The following is a 25,105-nucleotide window of genomic DNA, read 5'->3' on the forward strand; positions in this document are numbered from 1 at the left end:
AGATGCTTAACAAGCTTGGCAGCCTGGATCTGAACCTGCAGTGACTACATGAGGGGAGGAGGGGGGTAGAGACACCAAATGGCTCTCTCATAATTACTCAGGAGGTATTTAAGGTACTACCATGGTCTCTATTGCTTTGTGTTCCACATTTGTAACTGCAGATCTTGGTAAGCAAAGTGTGAGGCAACCCTCAGTGCACCAAGATATCAGGACTAAAGAAACAACTGGATCATGACAGACCTCAAAAATTGCAGGCAACTGTGTTAACATACATGAAGGTTTTAAAGGTCTCTATATGTCTCTTTCTCCTGTATCAAAATCCACATAAGAGGCCATAAAATACTGTCAGAAACTTAAGAGCAATAGCAAAGAGTGTGAAACAAACTATAACATATTTCTGGGTAAGAGCAAGAAAGAGACAATTCTGCTGATGTCCAAGGACCCTGTGATAGGCAGAAATCTCCATTGGAGAAAATTCACCAGTGGCTCCTGGGAAGCAGATTATGGTCCAGAGTACAGAGAGGGAGGGGAACCAGCAGTAACTCTCCCAGAGAGGTTCCCTCCACATTCAAATACGGTTGTCAGCTTGAAATTTGGGTCTGTGCATGGATACCCTGACTATGAACCAGATTTAGGAGTTGGGAAGAGAGTGGTACAGGATGTTAATGATCTGCTACAGGCATGAAGCAGAGAGGAAGAGATCCTGCTTCCTAATTCTTGTGCTGATTTTACAGAATGGTGAATTGAAGAAAAGAGGAAAACTGATCACAGAGAGCCTTAAATTGTACTTACACCTGAAGATGCAGAGATCTGTGTTTTGCTATGGAAGAATGATCATTAGAAAAGATGTTTTTGAGTCAAGATCAAACAGAAGGGCTGTAAACAGCAAGAGCAGCATGAATTTTTTTTTTATTATAACCGTTTTTGTGCATACTGTAACTGCTGTACATTGGTGCCATCTACTGCCTGGCCTGGGGCTGTCCCTGCCTGGATCTCTGAGGACATCAGCAGAGATAAGTGTAGCAAAAGTGCAACAAAGGTAGAAAAAGTTTTACTCTGTTGATGCCCTGACATGACAAGAAAAATCCTAACTCCCTGTCCTGATAAAAGCTGTGCTGATTTAAAGAGAACAGAGCTGTTAACCAGTGATAGAGCTCACTTACCTTGGGGGTAGGACAGAAACCATGGGTGAGCATCCCTTTGGCCTGAAGGAAACGTGAAGGAATCACTGGATTCCTTAACTATGTCCATGTACTATGGCACAATAAATCTCATCTGATCCCATACAGATGCTAACAGCAGTGAGACACTCTGAGAGGCAGGGGAGGAGATCCTTGCACAATGTTGATGGTCTATGGCTGCTTCCCTGGGGTCAAAACAGAGGTTCATGTAGAATCTGTGCCAGGAGACTGGCACTAGAGCATAGCCCCCAGCTCACACCCTGCAGCCACTGTGATTGTCACCATGAGCAGGCTGCTGTGCACTTCTGAAACTCCTCTTTGCATTCCAAGCTTCTCTGTAGCCAGGTCCCTCTTTTAATGTCATTACCATAACCCACCCATAAAGCTTTCATGGTGATCCATTAAGCTGCTGTTCACAGTTGCTATAAAAATAATGCATGTAGGGGGTGTTTCCATCAGCTGGTCTGAGCTGTACAGCACAGTTCACACCATCACAGCTAACTCAACTGGGGCTGCTCCAGAAAACTTTGTCTGTAGGGAAGGTGGGAGAAGATCAAATGTCAGATTTTGGTTGTATATAGGGTTATGCTATCAGGGGACTGAATGATGAAGCAGCTCCTCACAAATGGCAGAGATTGGCTCCTAAAGTAACCATAGAAATTGTGAAACCTCCCTTAATCTAGCAAAATTATTTAGATTAAACTTTAGTAATCTGCATGTATTTTTAGTTGACCTACAGGATCATTATTAAGAGCCAGTTTGCTGCCTCACATTCAGCAGCAGTGGTGTTTTCAGCGAGCAGTGGCATCTGGAAAAAAATATCCAAAAATTCTGGCAGGGGCAGAGAGTAGCAAAAAGAGAAGGTAAAAGTTGCCAGGACAAGAAGGGTCAGACCTAAGAGAATGGAAATTCAATAGAGTATGCTTAGTGTCTTGAATCCTCAGAAAATCTTAAAGAGGAATGCTTCATAAACTTCAAGGACTGTAAATCTGAAGTTAAATGTCTTTATATCACATATTGATGATGTCATTCACTGTTTAAAGAAGTGTCTGAGAGGGAATGATTGACTGTCAAATTACTCAGACACTCAGGTGTGCACTGCAGCATCCAAATCCTCAGGAATTGCTCAGGCTGGTAACAGTGCTCCCTTCAGGTGTGACAGCCACAGGGATCAGGAGCAGGACCTGGCATCCTTCCTTGGTAGAACAGGAATAGGGTTAATGTTCCTCTCAGTCCAAGGCATTTGTTCTTATTAGCCATCAAACTGAACATTTGCAGGGCCCTTAGCACCACTGTGGTTAAGGGTTTTATCAATACACTCTTTGTCAGTGTGCTCTCCTCCTTTCACAGGCAACAGCAGCCAAAATCCCAAATCCCAGGTTTGTGACCAGCCACCAAGCCAGTGCCCAGGCAGCAAGAGCAGAAAAATGCCATCTTCCAAGAGACCTGCCCAGAGGAAAAGGGGGAAGAGTACTTGAAGACAGATATGGTGTTTGCCTGACTCACAGTTCAAGGTGAACTCTCATTTAATGACACAGGTATCTATTTACTTTGTGACAGAGATTGTCTCAAATATTTTCAGTCTGTGGGTAAATGCTGACTTTTCTAACATGTCATTCTGAAGCCTCATTTGATCATTATGTTTACAAGGTAATCTCATAACCAAAGACTCTTTTAAGTGCTTATGGACTGCCTGAGTTCAAAAGGATGTCTTAGTTTCCCCTGCTTCAAATTAAAATCAATACCTGTCATATATATCCCAAAGCCAGTTCCTATCCAAGGATAAAAACTTTTGTAGATAAGAATGCATATATTTGTTATTATGGAAATTATCATTTAAAACCACACAAATAAAGGAGAGTTTCATTCTCTTCTTTAGAAGTTATGGAAAATTACCTTTCTTTTTATACAAACTGAACATAAACTCTTTCTGAGAACGTGAGAAAAAAGAATGAACATTTTCTCAGAGCTGCAAATCAGTGGAGATTGCCTTTCAGGAGAAGAAACTTGAGTTTCCCACTGGGAGCTGATCCCACATATGACTTTTAGGAAGACCAGCCGTGGCCACCAACAGATACACCATCAGAGCCAAACACAAGCCTTTGGGGGAATGTGATCTGACAAGCAGCTGCCACTGCTGAAAACTTCCTTTGCAGACCCTGACATCTGGCTTCCTCAGCTGCCAAGCTTGGCCTCCTCCAAGGTGCCACAGGAGACGTGTTGCTGCAGCAGGTAGGAAACTGGGAGGACAAAGATCACAGTGTGATGTGACTGAGAAGTAGGAGGTGAGCTTGGCTGGATAAAATGCACTAATTTGCAAGGCCTTTGTGACACCTTTTATTTTCTACAGGTTTGTTAATGAGTTTGCAGTTCTATAGGCATAAATTATTTTAGTGGAAGATAGGAAAGGTGAAGAAAGGGTCACACCAGAACTTTCAATCTATGTTAGTATATTCAAAAGATTGATATAATTTGATGTGGCTTCAAACCAGAGCTCCAAATCCAGTGCCTTGTTACATCAAAAAGGATGTGCACACCAGTATCAAAGGTGTCAGCAGAACAAAATTACATGGGACAAATGCTTTAGTGGTGAGGGTTGACAAGTTAGTGGTCTCTTGAACCTCCCTGAATACTGTGGACTGCTGGCTGGAGACTCCCTGAGCTCAACATGGCCATGCTCTGCTCCAGACATGGAGCTCCCTGAGCTCCCTGCCAGTCTGCAGTGGTTTGGTTTGACACACAGACCTTGAGCACTTCAATCCTTTATAAGGTGTGGGTGAGACCAATCTGACGCTTTTTCAGATACTGAGTAAGCCAAAATTTTCATTTCAAGAGGGGGTCACTTGAGACCTGAATGGTGAGACAGGGTGAAGGGAAGTTCATGTTGCTACAGTAGGTGTGACTGCAACGTCACAGTGAGAGCAAGGTGTTTGCTTTCCCTGGCTTGCCAACTGCTAGCTGTACAGGGAAGGAGGAAAAGACCAAGATGAGTCACTCTTTGAAAGGAGGATTTCTTACTCCTTCCTCTGAAGTGTCTGTTCCCAGTGTGGGAGACAGGCTAGGTCACTGGTTTCAGAGAGGAAACTACTTTGACTTGAGTCTTGACACTGTGCAAATATCAGTTTTCCAAAAAGGTTTAAATGGTTCTTTGCTTTATAATAATTTTTGCATATAATTGACTGAACTGCTTTGTTCAAAACTTGGCTCCTGCCTAGACCTCAGTGAGAGGAAAAGTAATTGCCTGAGTTTAAATAGTCCCCTGTTTATAATCCAAACACTGCAGCATGGAACCATTGCATGAGAACTGGGAAGTAAACCTGACTACAAGCCAGCTCCTCACAAATGTGAAACAAATGTCAGCCTTTCATTATCCAAGACAAAACATAAAGCAAACAGCTTCCGAGGTAATTAATTTTTTAACCTACCTCATTGAAGGATAGAGAGTTTCCTTTCAATGCAGAGGAGACTATTTACTATAAATACTTTATAATGGTGAAATCATAGAATAGTTTGGGATGGAAAGCACATCAAAGATTATCTAGTCTCAAGCCCCATGCCTTGGATAGGGACACCTTCCACTAGACCAGTTTGCTTGGTGCCCCACCTGCCACGGATGGGGCATCCACAGCTTCTCTGGGAAATTTGTGCCACTGTCTCTCAACACTCAGAGTGAAGAATTTCTTCCTTTTATCTAATTTAAACCTGCCCTGTTTCAGTTTAATGCCATTGCCCCTTGTCCTATCACTTCATGACCTTGTAAAAATCTCTCTCCGCTTTCTTTTAGGCCTCCTTCAGTTACTGGAAGGTTGGTATAATGGGTCTTCAGCAAACATATTTTATATCCAGTATACAGAGCTATTGCCAGAAATTATGAAAGGTTAAACAGCACCTTTTAATATCTGCCACAAGATGGCAGAGTTGGACTTAAAAAAATTACATTTTTGTGGAAACCAATAATTGAAACTTCAGACTAAAAAAAAGTCTGTGTCCTGTAGAAAAACAAACAAACAAGAACCAGTTATTAAAGAAACATCTTTCCATGTAATTCCCAAGGAATTGCACATTGATATAAAACCAATAGCAGCAAACAAACTGATTGGATCTGATTAGACCTGAATTTGGACAATGAAATGTGAGCTCCCTCCTGAATACCCTGGCCACAGAGAAGGGAATTACCTGGATAGTGACATGTCAGAGAACTGAGGAGAGATTTGGTGGTACCTCTTTGTTTTCCAGGGTCAGGCAAAAGCCAGCCAGCAGCAACTGAAAGTTAATTCCAAAGATGCCAGAAATGCACATGATGCAAACAGCCAGTGCTACCATTAAACTTCCACAAATACATTTACCACAAACAAAAAGTTGCTCACCTCTTGAGAAGGTCTGACCCTTACAGATTGTCTCTCCAAAGCTGCTCCCTCCAAAAATACTGTTATCCTACAGCTCCTGTAGTGTCTCCCACACAAAAAAGTTGCTGCCTTCAGGGGTATCCTGAGAATGATTTCCTGTGCTTCAAAATGCTGGTATGATCACCAGCAGAATGATACAGGATCCTATGGGGAAATTTGGCTCTGTATACACATCTTAGGACTGCTCTGAATCCATGTGCAGCCTCCCTCAGCTGTGTGAAATTTTGTTACTGGGTAGCTAGAAGGTGACTTGTGCTCAGTTAGCACATTGACAGGATGCTACATGGTGACTTTTAACCAAGTTCTATCTGGTTCTGATGTAAATACACAAGAACACACACACAAGTAATGTTATGAGCATCATATATGGAATATATATTCCATATATGGAATAAACGTGTTATATGTTCATGTTATACATTTATGGCTGGATTCACTGCCCTTGGAAGGTTAAAATGCCAACCAAGGGTTGCTTATCAATGGGGAGCCTTGTCTGTGAAGCTCCCACGTTTCTGAAATAGGTCGTTGCACTCTTGCCAGGCTTCACAAAGGCTTTTTTAGCCTTCTCAGTGCCTGGTTAAGGTGTGATTTTCACTTTCCCACTAGGAGGCAGATTGTCATAGTTGAAATCCTCGTTCAAGTCCATTAATTGAGCATCATCTACTTGCCAGCTTTGTACTTGAACTGTTTCATGTACGAATACATTGGAACCAGGATAGATATGGTAATGTGCTCTTCACCAATTTGTTTAGAATTCAACAAGTTCGTTTACTTATTGGTGGATCTCACCTGAGCTCAGTCTGACATTGCAGTACCTACACAGCAGGACACATGGTTCCTGGGAAATGATGGGCATGTATCAGATGCACTTTGCATCTCCACAGGACCTACACAGCTCCTCCGGGGCTCTGCAGGAAGGAGTGTGTTGGCCAAACCACTCTCCTACACATCTAGGATGTGTGTTGTGGCTCTGTGGGATTTCTGAACACAGGACATCTCAAAAAGCCCAGAACTATGACACAAAGCAATTTTTTTCCTCTCTGAATGCCAAAGGAATTGAATGTACTTGCTAAGCGCTGGTAGCTCTCTTGGTTCCATACTCCAGAGTTTTTCAACACTCTTTTCCCTTGCAAGTGATGAGCTCCTTTCATTTGGGAAGGTCCAGGACTTAAAAAAGTCCCAGCAACAAAATCTGCAGTCCTGATGATCCTGTGCTTGCCTGAGGTAATCCAGGTTCCAGTTCTGGCTTCAAAATTCAAAGCAAACTCTTCTGTAACTACCAGATTTTTCTTGTTTCACTCAGACCCATAAATTGTTACAGAGCCCTGGAAAGATAACCTGAACAACCTTGACACACAGGACACTTCATCTAGGTGCAGATTTTCTCCCCTGCAACTTGTTATTTATAACCTTAAGAAATTCTACTGGAGCTTGTGCTAGTGTCACCCACTGAGTTTAATGGATTTTATTTTTTCCTGCTTTACTTTGGTGCAACATGGGTGGCAGCTGGTCCTGGTGACTTCTCCCTTACCCATGACTAAGTTTGCTGCAGTACTCTCCTGGCTCTGCAGTCTGTGCTGAGGAAGTAGATGAGCTGGTTAAGGACCAAGGTCTCTCCAGCTAAAACTGCAGCACAGATTTTCCCGACAGTGTTGGGGATTTAAGGTCCATTAGCCACAAAGCAGGCACTGGCACCTGAAATTTCACTTCTGAAGGAACGTGTGTGAGCTTTGCATACAAAGGCAAATAACAAATTACACTTCTGGATGTGTTAACTTTGTCATGTGCTGTTGCTTCAGCAGTGGAGGCCTTTTAACAGTCCCAGAGAGGTGCGATGTACTCACACCTATCTGTATCTGTTTTTCCTAACTCTAGTGCAAGTCTTTCAAACTTTCATTTGAGAGGATCAGTGTTTCCTAATAGGTTTCAAGGGCATGGAGCAATCTCTCACTTTCCTGTGACCTAGGTAGGGACCTTGGCATCTCACAGAGCTGTCTGGAGCCTGTTACAGCTGGATTGATCTGTTGTACTGTGGTAGCATCAAGCACATAAAGGTCACACAATCTCGTTTTGAGAGGGGGAATGATGCCCCAAACTGGATATGTCCTGGAAGGTGGTGATCTCACTTCTTCACACATCTAATTTGAATTACTCCTGTTGTGGTGGATTAGCACTGACTGGACACAATAATCAGGACACTTCTGGTGCCCAATGCTTCAGGGAGCTTCCCTGCTCTTGTTACATGGTAATCTTTTCCATGCTTTTTGCAGATGTCAAGTTGCCAAAGCAATTCCCCGGGTTTGTTTGTTCTTTCCCTGCCCCTGGATCCTAGTAGTTTTTCAGTGTAAAAGGTGGATTTGCAGATCCATCTCTGGGGGAGGGTTTGGCTCTTCAGAGAGCCAGAAAATACAGTGTGTGGAAATACTTCATTTCCCCCAGATGTAGCCCTTCCTTCAGGCTCCCAGCCTGCCTCGAGCCCATTCCCATTTGTGTCCATCTGCAATTTGCTGCAAGCTTTTTGTTGCCAAGTATTTTTGACTGCATACAAACAGAAGGTCCCTAGAAACTATCTGAATTGATCTAATGGAAATCTGAAGACTGTGGCAATGAAAAGCCCAGTTATATGGCAGTGACAGGTTTTCTGTGCATAAAAAGCTTGTGACTAAAAGTCCAATACTTCATAGACTGCAGAAGTGGGAGCTTTATATCATTTCCAGCTCACTAATAGTGTTGCCAACTCTCATGATTTTATCATGAGTCTCATGATATTCTTCTTAAAAGCTTAGTTTCTGAAGTCAGGCAATTACATGAGAATCTTTCTATCTCTCTCTTTTTTTAACATTCTTTTCTTAGCAGCAAGTTTCTAGCCCTGGTGCTTCAAAGACAGAAAAAAAAAAAAAAGAGGAAAGAAGAAAAAAAAACCCCAAAACAGAGAAAGCTGTAAAAGATGACCAAAGTTTGTCCTGAAGACTCAAACACAACAAAAATGCAAACCAAAAGAGGTACACAGATATTACTGTTTGCTTGTTTCTTTTTAATCTTGTGGGCTTTTTTAAAGCCAGCCTTATGTCCAACTCATGATTTTTGGATGCCTGGGATTGGCAACTCTATTTTGACAGACCTAATGCCTATGTGCAGCACTGGAAGTCCTGTTATGGTATTTATTTTTAGAAAAGCTATTTTAGCTCATTTGGCACATTCTTTATGGCTTCATCTACCTTGTGCAGTTAGACTCGTGGGGCCAGATCCTTTGCTGGAGCAAATTAGAGCAAGGCCCATGATTTAAACCATCTGGAGATCCAGCTCGTGGTGCAGTCATCTGGCTTTACTGGCAAAGGGATACAAAATATAGTCCCAATAACATTTTTAAAAACTCCATAAACTGTGCCTAAAATAGTCTTCCGTCGTTCTGGAGCAGATGTGGTACATACAAAGAACACAGGATGGAAATCTTCAGAGGATTTCCTTGCTGCTTGTGTGAGTGCATCCCCACAGCTCACTCCATCAGATCTGCCTGTCAGGGGTTTTGTACTCTCCCCATGCACTGCACCACAACTGAGCTGCTGCTCAAGCATGTCTGTGCTGGGTGCTGTAAAATCATCTTCACAAATGTGATTTCCATACAGGGAGATGCCTACTGTGCTTCCTTTTCTTCATAACCTTTTACCCATTCCAGTGGAACCATGTAGCCTAGCATGAATGAAGGAGCTCCTGAGAGTAGCTCACATGGAAATGTCTTTGTGCTGGGCTCCCCAAACCCTCTGAGGTCAGACAAGGTCAGTGCCTCTCCAGAGCTGGACACCTCAAGGGCCACAGAGGAGCTGCAGGAAGTGGTGCTGGTGACTCAGCTGATGGCAATCCTCCTGCTGGTCAGCACTGAGACCATGCCCAGCACAATGTGAGAAGGCAACATTTGCTTGGACATCCTTCACATAAAGTGCAAGGTGGGGCCTCTGACCATTTGTTTCCAAAAGATCTTACAAACTGTTTTGTAGGAACAAAAATTGGCATGCCCTTTCAGGAGACTGAAGCAGTCAAAGAAAAAAAAAAAAAAAATATATATATATATATATATACATACGCAACTCATTTCCAGCCCTTTTTCCAGATTTCTACAGTAAAAGTCCCCACAGCACTGTGCAGGCCTCCTGAATGTCACTAAACCCTTCCCCTTTTCTGGCAGCACTTCATGAGGCTGAGGTCCCCTTGCTCAGCTGTTCCCTGTGTTGACTGGAATTGTTTAAAGCTGCTCTTTGACTTCAGTTTCTGTGACTGTGTTGTTGGCACTGCACTAGAAGTGTGAGAGCCCCTCTCCTGCTATTCAGTGATTCTACTGATGACTGCTGAGAAAATGAAACACAGTGCTCAGAGTCTCTGTGGTACCTTGTGCTCAGTGTCCCCAGCTGCTTTGTGGAACAGTTTCACACTGCACAGGAGCTCGTTTCAAAGGTGGTGCTGGGAAGGAGCCACAGCTCAGCAGCTCAGCTGCAAACTGTGCAATCCCTGAACCACACTTGTGGCTGGAGCTCTTTGCTCCCAGGACAGGGGTGTATCTAGGATGGCCCATTTCCTCAGGGACTGCACCAGGGCTCACTGTGGTCTTCTGAGCTGCTGGGTTTGTTTATTGGGGGGTCTTCTCGTGGTTCTGCTTGCATCACTCCTTGACTGAGTTATTCTCCTACAATACAGTTTGAGCTTTCCACCTTTGGACTACAGGGTGTGCACTGTCTCAGGTTACATCAGCTCCAGCCTTTTTCTGTGTTTGCTTTGCACTTTTCTCTGGACTCATCCAGAACCTGATAAAATAACTTTGTCCCAGGCAGTTCCTCTTTAGAAAAGCTGGAGAGAAAGGGCACTGGCTAAAGAGCATTTGGAAAGGAGCTGAGGTGGGCTGTGCCTAACACCCATGGGAGAGTGAGGGACCTAACCCAGGCTGGTGGAAAGTGCTCTGCTGTAATACTCTGTAGATTCACCCTCTTTTTGTCATGGTCTTCCAAAGTGTTGCACACCTCACATGGCAGCTATGATGTTCTGTGAAATTAAGGAAAAGGCTGGGCAAGGACAATCCTTCAATACCTGAAGACTTTTACCATGATTTATTCTGCTGTGGTCAGAAAAGGAAAATGTAATTTAGTGGTGTAAGAAAATGTTGACTGGGTTAAGTGTGTTCACTTCTGAACAGTGAGGTTTTCAGACAATTTGGGGGGAGTGTGTTGAGAGAAGTCTAAGGCTGTAACAAACTCTTGGGCTGCACTAGGATCCCATGAGTTACATTCCAGTTCTGGGAGACCCTACTGTTGCATAGGGATGCTGCAACCAAATGACAGAAGGACTTTTAACAGTATTCTTTCTGATATTTGGAATATATTAATAAATTGGGACTACTGGGCTGTATTCAGTGTTTGTCAACTACTTTAGATGACCTTTGAAGAGAGGAGTGTTGTTCTCTGCTCTGATTAGAATCTGCAGGGTCAGTATGAACGTGTTCATGCCATGAGCTCCTGGCTGGGGAAAGCTCTGCCCTCCTCGGGGCTCCCTGGGTGAGTCATTCTCACCATGTTACATTTAGTATTTGGGTTATGTCATATCAGCTCTGCCAGCTGGAATTGAGAAATTTGCAGAGATACTAGAAGATTAATTGTCCTATTAAGAGGTCATATTACCAAAGAACCAGATTTGCCCCACATTTTTATATCAACATAATACAATGGATTTTTTTCCTCCATTTTAATGCCAAATAATTATTTGATTGCAGATCCTGAGGAAATCAAAGATTAATAAACTACACATTAGTAGCATAACTTCTCTTCTTGTGTGTAAAATTGGTACTAGTATATTTTCTAGGATTTGTTCACTCCAAATATTGGATGTCTTTAGGGATAGAATTTATTTCGCCTTGGTTTGTTTACTAGTAGAAATATTGTAATTTTCATTCTGTTTTGGAAAACTTTGTTTGAATCCATGCATCAGAAACAATGTATTGGAATGAATGGATGGTTAGGAGGAGGTGGTAGAAATTAATTTCAGACTTTTGGTGAAGATTTATTTGGTCCTTGCTAGTCACCTTCTGTTCTGTAAATGTATTAACAGATCTAAATTGTTTTGGATAATTAAATAGCTACTGCATTTAAGAGAAAGGCATTAACATTGCAATATGATTCCAATGCATAGAAGTTGCATGTCTATCCTGTGTATGGTTATGTGACCTAGTGTATATATTATGTTCCACTGAGGACTTTATCCCACCTGCTTAGTCCATGAGACATGCACAGATCACCTCCTGTGTCTGAAGCCAGGGGGATCTGGGCTGGTTTGGAAATGTTTGGGATGTTTCCAAAACAAAGAAATCGTATTAGTATTATAGAGCTCCCTTTCTGTGCATATTATCCTAAAAATCAGTAACAGAGAGAGAGGTGCTTTAACTCTGTGGAAAGGTTTGATGCTGTGTGCATTTCAATGGAAATAACTTCTGTCTCTGTGGATGTGTTGCTTTATAGCATCAGTCCCCTAAGTATATGTAAAATGTGTTCTGCCAGTAAACCACTCCTTGTATAGTCAATATGCATATTTATTGGTAAAACATATGCACACTGTCATCTGTCCAATATTTTACATGTTACCCAATTTCAAATGAATAGAATAAAACAACTGCATTGGGCTGCAGTACATTGGTAAAAAAAATTTATTCTCATCACAGGAAGCTCTGAGGCTCACGAGTGACTGTGGTTCCTAACACCAGGCCCAATTAAATAGGGTAGAGAATCTTGCCAGGGTGGCAGTTTGGGTTGTGTTCCCTCCATGCAGAGCACAAAGTAACACATTAAGTTCAGCAGCGAATCCAGAGAAAAGGGGCATCCAAGCATTAATCATTCATTGCAATGCTTCATGAAAGGAATCACAGTGAAAACAAAAGCAGGAAACTCAACTATTCTGAGCAGCACTTGCAGATAGCACTAGTTTCAGCTGCCAGGTATTTGCACTATCAATCAAAATATATTTATTTATCAGTTGAATCATATATTAAAACTCCCAGCTATGCAGAATAAGAGGCAGAAGAGAAATATTGAATGCATACATACAAAAATACTGAAGCCTACTCTTTCTAGAAATAATACATAAATGTCATTTGCTGACAAGAAAAACAGATTGTTGTAAAAGGAACTCCAGCAATGACCTGACATCAGAATCACAATTTCCTGTGTCACAGGTTAGTGAGAAATTGCTTCTTTACAGCCTAACAATTCAAGGAATAATGACCTAACATTGTTCCACTGTGAATTGGGGCCAAGATATATATTTTTGCAGGTAGCAACAAATAAGAACAAACCTTTCAAAGAACTAGAATACATAAATCCTAAAGCACACCAGAGAATTCACCAGTTTTGACATAAGCAATCTATAAACAATATAACCAATTTGAAATATATTAGGCATGATTGCAAATGTTCCTTGTCTCTTCAGCAAAACTGGGTTGGACCTCTGTGGGCAGTACATAGGAGGGCTATCATTTAGGGATTTGGGATACTTCTAATTCCAGATGTTTGTGCCAGTCATTTATTCAACAAATGTAATGGAAATTCACATTGGCTTGATAGAGTTTTCAGACACCTCCTGCTGTTCAGTCAGCAGAGTCATATATCTGTGTCCACATTCTTTGCTCATCACCATGAGATGTTAGTCAAGATTTACAGCAAAGGATGGATATTTTGGATGCTTGACTTGAGGTAATTCAGAGACAACTCATTTCTGAAGAAGGCAGGCTACCCCTGAAAATCTGAGTACTGAAAAATTGGAGCCCTTTCCAGGACCCTTAGTATTTATACAACTTTGGCTGTTGTTCTGTGATGCCTGGAGGTGCTATCTGGAGAAAGGGGCCCTTAGTACACAAGAACTCTGAGATGTCAGTGATGTGGTCATATTCTTATTTCTAATAATTTTATTCCTTTACAGCCTCCTAAAACTAGGACTAGCACAAGAGTTCATACTTTTGCTGAAATGCCATGCAGCATGGAGGATTTGTAATTCCTCCAAAAGACTTAGAAAAAGTGATTTACGAAAGTAAGTGAGATCATTTTAAATGCTTTATATACCCTTAAAGTCAGGGCAGAATAAAGCAGACTGAGCTCTGGCAAAGGATTCTTTGTGAGACAGCATTATCTAGTAGCCTGAATTTGGGTCTATGAATTGGGATTTCCTTTCTAGCTGTATCAGGGATTCTTTATCTGGCCTTGAATTAGATAAGCATTAGAGATCCTAATTAATGGTTATACAACTATGAAGTTTAAATGGATAAAGATTTTTTGGCTGGGGGAAAGGACAAACTTTTATTACAGACACTGGCCACAGTAGATAATGTTTCAGCAGTCCAACATCAGGGTAAATCAGTGCAAATTATTCATCAGTATATATACACTGTGTATATGCAATATGGTATAATGTGTACAGCACCAGGTTATACCTTTTGTACTGACAAGGATTTCTATTTTTCTGTAAAACCTAACAAATTTTCTCTTCCTGGAGTAGAATGAAACGTCTTCTTGTTAGTTTTCCCTCGTGAAATATAAATATAGCTTCCAACAAATCTCATTGACTTTATACCAATGCCCAAGTTTTGCTTTCTGTTGGTTGCCAATTCCAGTTGTTTGCAGTTCTTCACACAATGCCATTTACAGGTATCCATCCCAGGTACTACTCTGTGCATTCCTGTGCCTGCTCTCTTCCCCTCCTCCCTATGAGGAGACAACAGATTTTGAGTAACCCAATCAACCCCAGGCAAGAGAGAGTTGTTAGCTGGGCCCTCATTAGATCAAGCATTTTGTGGGGACAGATGAAGCCCAAAGAAGCCCTGCAAGGCTGCTGTGCTGCCCTGCTCCCTCCTCAACCCCCCAGGCAGGCAAAGCCCTGTAGCCCATCTCCTGGCTGGCAGAGGGATAGGGAGAAGAGGAATAAAGAATGAGAAACTTCAAAGTATTATGAGAAAAGACAATCCCTCAGTAGCTGGGTATTTTGTTTTTACATCCATGCCAAAGAGCAGTGCTTCTGCAGGGTCACTTGTTTTGCTTTCCCCACATAAGCACAATGCACTGCTGCTTTTCTACAACTGGAAACACTGTGAGAGGCATAACTTATCCCTGAACTTTTCATATTAAACTTTCTGTAGTTTGAGCATGGAGTTGCCAGTCTTAGAGGAAATTGTGCTTCCTTTTTCAGACCTGAGTGAGAAGGGACCACTCACCATGTGACAGCAGGCTGGGCCTGGCAAGAGCAGCCACAGGGCAGCACTTCTTGAAAACCATGCAGACATGATGGGCTCTGTGCACGTTGAAGAAGCTTCTGTCCTTCTGCTAAGACAGGTAAGGATGGTGTGTGTATCTCTAGTCCATTGTGAATGCCCATTCAAATGGTTTGTTTATCATTTTACAAGCAGAAATTTCAGTGTATGTAGTCATGTGAATAAGGTCTTTTTCTAGCAGGGCATTTCAATTTTAAGTTGAATAAGATCTTGCATGCTTTCTGAAGTAACAGGCAGGCTTCCAGGCCAGTTTTGCAATAAATACAAGTACCACCTTCTTTGCTGCTATAGCATAGAAGTATCATTTCATAATCACAGATAACCCTTAGAGGAGTTTATGGTATTAGTTCAATATTCATGATCCAATGTAGATTAAGCCTGGCAAAAGTGGGTCCTTCCAATGCAGAAAAAAACCTCCCAATCCTCCCCCCACCCTAAACCAAACACAAAAAAAACCCAAACAAACAAAACCAAAACATGAACTATCAGGAAATTAGCATTGAAGTTATAATTTAAATATACTTTGGAGAGAGGAAAAATAAAATAAGGCTTAATCAAAAGGTAGAATGCAGGAAGATGGCACCTGCCTTGAGAAACTTAACACTGAAGCTTTAAACAAGAGACAACACATGCATGGAGGCAGATAGGAATCAGAGCTGCATATCATCCCCATGAGTATTGTCTCATTGTCTACCCACAGTTACAATTTCCCCCAGGTAACAGGGCAACTTTAAAAAAAGAAAGGAATTTACTGTGCCAAAAAATCTTTCCCATTCTCTCAGTAAAATTCTGAGCCAGCATTGCACATGACATTGTTAATTCATTAAATATCATTGTGATTAATTACATTCGGTAGATACGAGGTGCATTCAGGTTCAGTGCAACTTCATTGACCCCAGAGCTGGTACAGCTGTTTAAATCAGGGCAGAACTGGTCATGTACTACTTCCCACTTGGACTTAAACCAGATATCATAAAGATATGAGTTGCATGAAACATGATTTTTAGGCTTCTATCTCCTAGTGATCATCCCACATGTAATTATTTTCTACATTCTAAAAGAGAAGCATATTTAAATGTGATTTTTTTTTTTCCTGGTAGCTTCTATCTGTGAGTATCCTTTGGAATACTCAAATGGACCTTTTAATTTATCATAAGAATTTATGAAGATTTATAGAAATTAATTCTATAGACACGCAGAACAGAGTGGAGCATTCCCCATTGGTTTTTCAACAATTTTCTTTTAAGATGTACTTTAATAAGAAGTCCGTTTTCAGAACTATATCAAACATTTTAACAGCCACATTTGTGCCTTTTGAGGCGAGTCTAACTTCTAGATACTTTCCATTGACCTAACAGAAATGGAACAGATTCCAGATTAGCAATCCTGGACCTGGTGGCATGTCAATCTTTTATCATTGTGAGAGTTTTTTTTTTTAATTGTGATTAAAAAAACTCCTTTCCTTAGTCCTGAACATTCTGGAATGTATCTTCTATATCCACATGATCGTGCTACAGCAAGATATAGTAAGTGCACGTTGTATCTTTACATCCCTTCTTGGTTTCATCTCTATCAAGTTGTACAAGAGCAGGAGGGGAGACCAGAGGGAAGGTTTGCACTTTGACCCGTTGTTCATATTTTGGTTCTTTTATGTGAGCCAAATGTCAGTCATTCTGTCGTCTATTTAATCTCGGACACCTATGGAAGATTAAGAGAGGGCAGTTCAATGAGCAGAGCAGGAGAGGGAAGGATAGATGAGCTACAGCAGGCAGATAATGTAAAAGCCAACTCAAAGTTCTCAAAAAACTCCAGCCGTCGCCAGCCGTCATCCTTCAGGCAAAAAGGAGGAGTTTCCATGCAGGCTTAAAAATCTCCATCTTCTAAAAGGTTGACATGTGAGAATTCTAGAAGGGAAAACTGTCCTTCTTCACATAACTCTGAATTAATCCTTTAATTCTTCCTTCTTTTGATTTTAGATATGTTCTTGGCCAACAGTCTGGATGTACACATGTTTATAACTGTGCAGCAAGAATTTAAAACATATCTAGTGTTATTGTTTTGCCAGCTTGTTTGACCCATCCAAAACCCTATTATTCTAACCTATCTCCCAAGCTGATGGCTCATCTTTCCCAAGTCAAGTAACCAGGGAATAAAAGTGGGCTTTGTATTTTGGAGATCGAAGACTATTTTTTATCCTTCTTTTGGTAACCAAAGGCCCCTCTCCTTTGCATGGTGCTCATCAGTAGTAGGTGCAATGAAACTCCTCTCAGCACCAAGTAGTGCACTTGGATGGGGTAATGTTGTGCTGCTGTGCCAGCACTGATTGCATATTTGCCATGGAGAGAGGAGAAAATTTCTTTGGATAAAACAGTGAGTGCATATTAATGCAAGACTTTGACCAAAAAAAAAAAAAAAAAAAAAAAGTATTATTGGTGGCCGGCAAAATAACCTGCCTCACAGTCCTTCCTGGACTGTCTGAATGGAATAAATGGGATTTGGGAATGCATGGTGAGCCAGTTGCCACCCTCAGATACCAGCCTTCTAATGATATCCAAAAAAAGAAAGAAAAGAAAAAAACAGAAAAGAAAAAAAAAGAGGAAAAAAAAAAAGAGAAAAAGGTATGTATGCAAAATTTCAGACAGAAGGCACCCAAGTTGGTAGCTGGGTTTTAGGATTAAAATTGCAGTATGGAGCAGTCCAGCCAGGTTGCTTTGCACAGGCTAGAAGAGGAAGGTTTCTGAGTGGTTTGTGCTCATTTTCCACTTGCCCGGACCTGGGCTGCGTGTCGGGCAAATCCGCTGGCAAATGTTAACACTGCCCAAGGGACTGAAAGTGAAGCTGGGGGCTGATGTGGCATGCGGTTGCCATGGTACTGGCCATAATCCTGCCGGAGTCAGATACCCTGATGATACGGCGAGTTTGAGCTTGCTCTGGGGTACAGCGCAGTGACCCTTCCCAACAGCATCTGGTTGTGTTTTAAACTTTTGATAAATTCCATAGCCAAAGAAATCAAAACAAATCAAATAACAAGCCCAGCCTGGCCAAAGTCCAAGTTCAGGCTGCTGCGTTTCTCGTTGGTACTGTTGTTTCATGTAGATCGGAGCAAAAGCTACGATATTCGGGGTGGGAGCGGGGCACTTTTTGGAGATCCTTTCTCCCCTCGTCGTAGCCTCAGTCCCAAAACGGATGAAACTAGATTATCGTGCTCCGGTGAGGCTGCTCCTCGCGTTTAGGGAACAGTCTTTAATGAACGCGTTTCCCCCGCTATGTTCCCGGCGGGCAAAGCCGCCCGTGTGCGGGGTTGTTCCGCGGAGCTCGGCTGCCTCCAGCCCTGCTGCGGCGGGGGCTTGCAAAAGTCGCGCAAACTCGCGGGGAAAAAGCAACCACCAAAGTTGGAGGAAAACCACCCCCAGCTCCATCCCCGCCTCTGCGCGAGCGAATCTGCACAGGCCAAACTTGTGCTGCTCGGGGAGGAGGGGGCGGCTTTCCCCGGGCGAGGGGTCGGTGTGGGCTCGCTGCAGATGCGCTCCGGCTGAGCGGGGCGTGCGGGGCTCCCGGCGGAGCGGACCCCACAGACAGCCCCGCGCCCAGAACGGTGCGGCTCGCCGGGGCGAGGGGGCGATCCGGGATGAAAGGGGCTGGGGGGAGGAGGGACAAGATCCGGAGCGGTGCGCTGCTCCCGCGCCAAAAGGGTGGGAAGGTTTAGATTTCTCTTTTTTTTTTCTTAAAGGGCGGGTGGAAGGGAAAACAGACCCTAGAGCCAGTTTTCCTCTTGTGTCAGGGCTTGAAAGCGCTCCAGCGTCTTCCTGCAGGCTGCTCAACTTCACCCATCGTGCGTATGCATGTGTATGTATTATATACATAAAGTCGGTTTACGTGTGTGTGCGCGCCGTGTCCCGCCGGCGGCCGGGCGGGTGGGCAGCAGGAGCCCCGCAGCTCCGGCCCCGCACAGCCCTGCCCTCCTCGCTCCGCGCCCGCAGCCCCGCAGCCCCGCGCCGCCGCAGGCACCCGCGGCCGCTTTTGGCGAGGAGCGGAGCGGAGCGGGGGAGAGGCACAAAAGGGAAGGACGGAGGGAAAGTCCCTCCCACGCCCCCCTCCCCCAAGTTTATGATGGGGGTCCGGAGGAGCAGCGCTGCTCCGCGGCAACCGCTCGTCTGCTGAAAACTTGCTGCTCCGCTTTTTTGGGTAAAGTTGATGCTTATTGTGTCTTTTCATTGTGCTTTTTATTCTTTTTTTTTTTTTTTTTTTTTTTTCCTCCTCCTCTTCTCCCGCTTTGGTTGGAGCTGCTGTGCGCCGGTGGGGGGTGTGTGAGAGGGAGGGTGCAGATTTGGCGAGGGTCTCTGCTCGCAGCGGGTGCCCGAGGGGCCCGTCCCGTGTGTCCCCCCCAGCTCGCAGGTGAGCGGGAGGATGGGGCCGCGCGTGTGTCCGGGGTGTGCCCCCCTTTCCCCGGCCAGACCCCTCCGGACCGTGCCTCCATGGCCATTGTTTTTCGCGGGGGCTGCGGTGACAGTCCCAGCTCCGGGCTGCTGCCGGGACCGCCTTGTCCTGGGTCCCGGAGGACGGCAGGGCTTCCCAAAGCCAGCATTGAGTTTGTTCTTTTTTCAGAAGAAAAATGAAGTTGCCCCCTCGCCTCCTTGTCATCCCCCCATCCGGGAGGGGCAATCTTTCGACAAGTATATTTGCTGAGGAATTTAAAAAATTCCCTGCTGCAACTTGATCCCTGTGTGATGAGGAGCGGCTTGGAGAGACCCGGACTCCAATCCTATTAAGGACTTAGAGAGTTGAGAGTTTTTCCCCCGGACTCGGTGGCTTTAAAACAATCAGGGAGGAGGGGAAGGCAGATAGGCTCATCTAGGTGCCTTTTCTGCCTCAAGTGATTGCCATCATTTCCTGGGAAACCTGACTTTTCCAGAGCGGGGGTTTAGGGTGATTTATCGGTGGTCCTGCTGCCGGCTTTTCCGAGGTTTACGGGCTTATTTATTTATTTCTTCATTTAGCTAACCTGCAGCCAGGGCTTCAAAACTTCCCGTGGCGGGGTTGCGGCTTAGGCGCGGTGCGGTGCGCGCAGAGCGGTGCCCCTCGCCGGGACCGGCACCGGCACCAGCACCGGGACCGGCTCGGTCCCGCCGCATGGCCCGGGTGACCAAATGTCCAGACCGGGGGGGTCACCGCCGGCCGGGCCAGCCCAGCCAAACTTGTGTCTTCCTATAGCTGCCCTCGCATTTCATACTGCCCCAGGTGCTGGAAAACTTCGTGCGTACAGAAATTAGCATTTTATTGGCCTATGGTGTTTATATTTTTACGGCCACAGATAAAGACACTGGTTGTAAAACCTTGTCTACCCCCTACCAATCCCCTTTTTTTTTCTTTTTCTTTCTTTCTTTTTTTTTTTTTTTTTTTTTTTCCAACTGAGGCTCTTGGGATGTGCAAGAATTTGAAAGTAAGCATTACTAGCATGTACATAAAACAGCATTTAAACAAATATTGTATTGGCATGTGCTGTGGAATTGGTGCCAAAAAAGTTAAGTAAATAAGCCGTGAAATTCAAAATACACACAAGTGAAATAGACTGATTTGTTGTAAGACTTGCTGATTGTATCTGTTTGTTTTAGCTACCTTGCTTTAAGAAAAACTTCGGAGGTCTTTTTGGGTTTGGTTTTGTTTTGGTTCTTTTTTAGTTCTAAACCTAATAAAATTATCTTCATTAGAAAAGAAACTGCATCTGGAAAAGAGGATCTTGCTAAATAATTAAATAATTGTTTATGCTGCTGGGATGTTTGAATTGCGTGATAATTGCTGCATACAGCAACTACGGTTGGTGAATTGGTTTGGTTCAGCTTTTCTGATGGGTGGATATGGTAATTTGTATTTTGGCTGGAACTTCAGGAAATGGTGACACCTGTCAAACTTTGAATTGCAATAAAAATGTGGTATTGAATGTTACTGCAAAGCTGACAACTTTTAAGAAGTGAATAAAATTCATTACAGCTTTTCCATTGTAAACAACTCTTGGAGATTTATCATTTGATTGAAAGCATGACCTATCTGTAGCACTGAAAAGTGCCTGATTCACTGAAGATGAACTTGTTAATCTATAGGTATATCCAGCCTCTGGTGTGTGTTTGTGAAAGAGTTGATCTTTAAAGCAAGTTGAGGTAAGATTCACTTCATCTCGAATGTTGCTGTTGCTTAAAGTGTATGACTTTGAAGTGCCCAGAAATGCAACTGCTGTTCTTCAAAGGAAAACAGATCTCGAGGACTCTTTCCAACTTCCTTTCAGTGTCTGTCTTTTTTTTTCCCAGTATGTCAAAGGGGATGTATACAGATGGACAAATACTGTTTGTGTTAGATCATTCAATTAGAGAAAAATTAGAGCCATAGAAGAATTTGAAGTAGATGCATATGTCAATATAAATCTAGCATAATTTCATTGAAGCTGCTCCAGGTTATACTTGGATAAAAGAGAATAGAACTTGACCTCAGACATCCAGTACATAGCAGCTTGCATTCCCAAATGTCATGCTGAAGTCACATTTTGAAAAGGCAACCTTCTGGCTGCATATATATATATATATATATATATATGATGAGCTGTATTTTTGTCATTGTTTTAAAAGCAAGTTTGAACTCCTATGTCAAAGAACCAATTTTGGTTATGTTTTCTGTGATCCTCATGGTCTTGCAAGTTTATACCACAACTTCCCTTTCAGTGGCACAGTTGTATAGAAGCTGCACAGGCTCTGGTGCTGTGTGATCAGCTGTACACAGAAAGGGTTATGTGATTCCTACAGTTTTGTCTGACTTTTCATGATCTTGATACTTTATTTCTATTGATAACACTTGAATTTTTCAGTCCTCTGGGCCCATCTTTTTTTTTTCTTTTTTTTTTTCTTTTTTTTTTAACTTTAAGAATAGAGTAGAGCATGTGACCTAGTAGCAGTTGCATTATTCTCATTCTCTGTTTGCAAGTACGGAAGACACTTGGTTAACTGCCTGCCCCTGGTTTTAGTGGCCTACTGTAAGCCAGTTGTTTGCCCTGTAGTCTGAAAGGTACACAGATACTTCATGCTTTTGTACTCTGAGAAGTGCTCTGTTCATAGTGAAGTTTCCAGTGCAGATTAGTGAAGGCAGTGGATTCAGTAAGCAGTCACCAAAATCTGTATGCGTTTGTGGAGCAAACACCTATCTATTGCCCCATCACAAAGCCTCCACTTAATAATCTGGCCAAGGGTTTCAAGGCAGTGAGTTTTTTCAAAGAAGCTACTTAGGAACATTAGATGTGACTATAGCATCAAACTAATTAGTTGCCACTCCATTTCTATGAAGCTTCTAGGGCTTTATAGAAATGCAATATTTGCACTTCTCACTTGCTGCTAAGGCACTGAGGTTAAGCGGTCTCTGCTTTTTGTCTGCTTTCTTTCTGATGGGAAAGATTCCAGGGCATTGTTCAAGAGCTGCACCAGCCTCCTTATGTACCTGGGTAAATATTTTAAACAGTTGCACATTTGGACAACTTGCCACAAAGCATTAAGTGGTATTTAGGGTTTGTTTCAGCTCTGTTGCCAGGACCCTTTTAAAGAAAACCAAAACAACTGTAGGTATTTGGGAATTAATTAATACAACACTAAATAAAATAATGGCAAAGAATGAGTTCTCGTATGAATGACAGCAAGAAGGGATTGTATTAGAAAGGCAGATAATACATGTGTGCCTGTGCATATCTACATGTATGTACACACATTTGTGTGTGTGCATGGAATATGCACAATTCATGACCTGTATATACAGCAGATGCCATATGTGTGCATCTTCTAGAAACTAACTGGTGTTTGGTGTAAAAGGAATGAGAATTGCGTCTTGCATGGTAATCTTGATAGTTCAAGAGGCAAAATTGCAGGTTCCCCTCGTGAACAAGTGACTGGCATGGAAATAGTGGGTAATCAGGTCAAATTTTCTACAGACTGGTTCCAGTTGGGAATGAATACATGTTAGATGTGTGTAGTCCAGGAGAGGTCATGGAACTTTTGTTCATTCACTCTTGGCTACTGTAAAACCACAACCTGTATTAACTTCTTGTAAACAAAGTGAATCCAAATACACTAAGGCTGAAACGTGTTGCACAAAGGGAACAGGAAAATTGTCCTTTAATTCAGAAGGTCAGAGCTGTAAAAATTGTTTGGGATTTGTGAATATTCAGTACCACAGCAAAAAGAGGCCTTGGTGCCTGGAAGTGGACACCCAAATTAGGAAAAAATTGAAAATAGGCTCCCTTGGGCTCCTATTGTAATGAGTGGAAGCGTTTCTGATACTGTCATGGGCATGAATGCCCAAATACATTAGTCAATGGTGAATCTTTTCTCATAGTTTCACAATTATTTGTGATTGGCTATCACCTTTCTGCAATTATAAATATTCTAAGAGGAAACAATACAAATTAGAACTGTAGGTACCAGGATCTTTGTACTGGATGTATTTCTTTTTACTTTCTAAGTGTTCTTTTTCATATGAAAAGAGTCTTGCAGCTTTATCCTTATTCAAGTCTTTTCTTTTTGTATCTACTGGGGAGAAAACCATTAATTTTGAGGAATGGTGAGAGTAAGCCTTAAGCTGTCTTTGACATTTTAGTTTAACTTGAATAGGTTAATTTTTTTTTTTTTTAAAGAAAACAAGTTGGTGGGAAGTGTGTTTTAACTGTGAGCGCCCGATTTCGACCATTAGCATAAGAAAAAAAGTTTTAGTGCATTTACTATTGTATTGAATGAAGAGTTCCAACAGTCAAGGAAAAGAAAGTAAAAGGCTGTAAAGAAATGATGGTCTATTCAGATTATTCAGCAGCCCAGAGCTCTGGTCATCTGCCTCTGAAATCTGTGATCGGGATATCACTTTTATCTTCCTGTGCCTTTCTCTCGCCTTTTTCACATGTTCACTTTTGTCAAGGTTTATTGATCACGTTTTCTTCTCTGCAAATCTGTGGAAAATTTAATGAACCAAAAACAGCTGAGAAATAAAAGGAACTTTTTATTCATTAGCCACTAGATTGAATTTTGTTCTATAGTCACTACCCTCTTGCCTCCCATGTGCCTCATTGTGTCACTCCTGGAGCAGTTACAGTATGTACAGTGGAGATGGCCACATTATTAATTCTCTTCCAGGGAAAAGTTTGTTTAAAGTTGTGAACTCATGGCAGCCCCACCTCTACTCCTTGGCTTTTCTCTGCCTTCCTGACGTTTGGATTCTTGACTGTAGTGCTTCTGTCACTGAATACCTTTAAGTGTGTATTCCGCAGAGCATTTACCTCTTCAAGAATTAAATGTATTTGCTGCCTAGCAATTAAATCCAAATTTAAATGATTGCAGATTAGTAGTAGTTATTTACAGTCCTGATTGTTTTGGTGCTGTGATCCTTGTTCATTACACATCTGCTTTGCCGTGGTGCTGCCCCAGAGCGCTTTGTGATGCAAATGCTTTTGTTAACTTACAAATAGTTTCAGTATCTAGATCATCTCAGGTGACATATTTAAGTCTCTTCTTTTTTCCCAGATGGACTTAAAAAGCTGTAATTAAATGTGGCTTCTAGTATGATTAAGCTTTGCTAACATTTTCCATGGAACGATTTACTTGAACTCTGGCACTTTCTGAACCTGTCACTGGAAGATTTTTCAATAAACGCCCCTTTTAACATTAATTTCATTTCATTTAGTGCAGCTTGTAAGTGTAGGGAAATGAGTTAAAATGAAGCATATATCTGCCTGAGATATTACTTGGATATTTCCTGATTCTAAAGAACTTTACTGCTACCCCATGTTAAATGCTAAGTCTAAATCCCAGGGGAAGCAAAACCTTAGAGGTCTGTAGAATAGTCCCAAATACTCTCCTGATGAATAGTAGCATCAATCTTGATACTTTTAAGGGATGAGCTAAAAGCCACAAAAGGGACTCTGGACTTGAGTTTGTAATTTCAGCTACAGTGATGGCACATCTGTGACTGCATCTGGTTTTCTGTGAATGGAGTGACTCTCTGTTCTGTAGGAGTAGACCCTTGCAAGCTTAAACTGCCTATAAACCTAGAGAGAGGACTTTGTGTCCAGCAAAAAGAACCCTGCTGGGAAAATCTGGGTTTCTGGGGGGGTGAGGGTGGAAACAGTAATATAAAATCTTCTATCCCCTGTGAAATGTAGGATTTTAGTGTAGATGACTCATTCACATGAAACTAATGAAATCTCTGCA

The 25,105-nt window shown here is 42.5% G+C and overlaps 1 protein-coding gene across 1 annotated transcript in view; it reads left to right on the plus strand.

Annotated features, from left to right (window-relative positions):
* The first annotated feature begins 18,538 nt into the window (after positions 1-18,538).
* GLI2 (GLI family zinc finger 2) overlaps positions 18,539-25,105 on the plus strand; it is a 188,850-nt gene continuing 182,283 nt past the window's right edge. Inside the window, exon 1 of the mRNA XM_056496726.1 lies at positions 18,539-18,725. The gene's annotated coding sequence lies outside the window, so the exon portion shown is untranslated. The remainder of the gene's footprint in view (positions 18,726-25,105) is intronic.

This window comes from Oenanthe melanoleuca, chromosome 7 (assembly GCF_029582105.1).
Source record: "Oenanthe melanoleuca isolate GR-GAL-2019-014 chromosome 7, OMel1.0, whole genome shotgun sequence".
Classification (NCBI taxonomy): Eukaryota; Metazoa; Chordata; class Aves; order Passeriformes; family Muscicapidae; genus Oenanthe; species Oenanthe melanoleuca.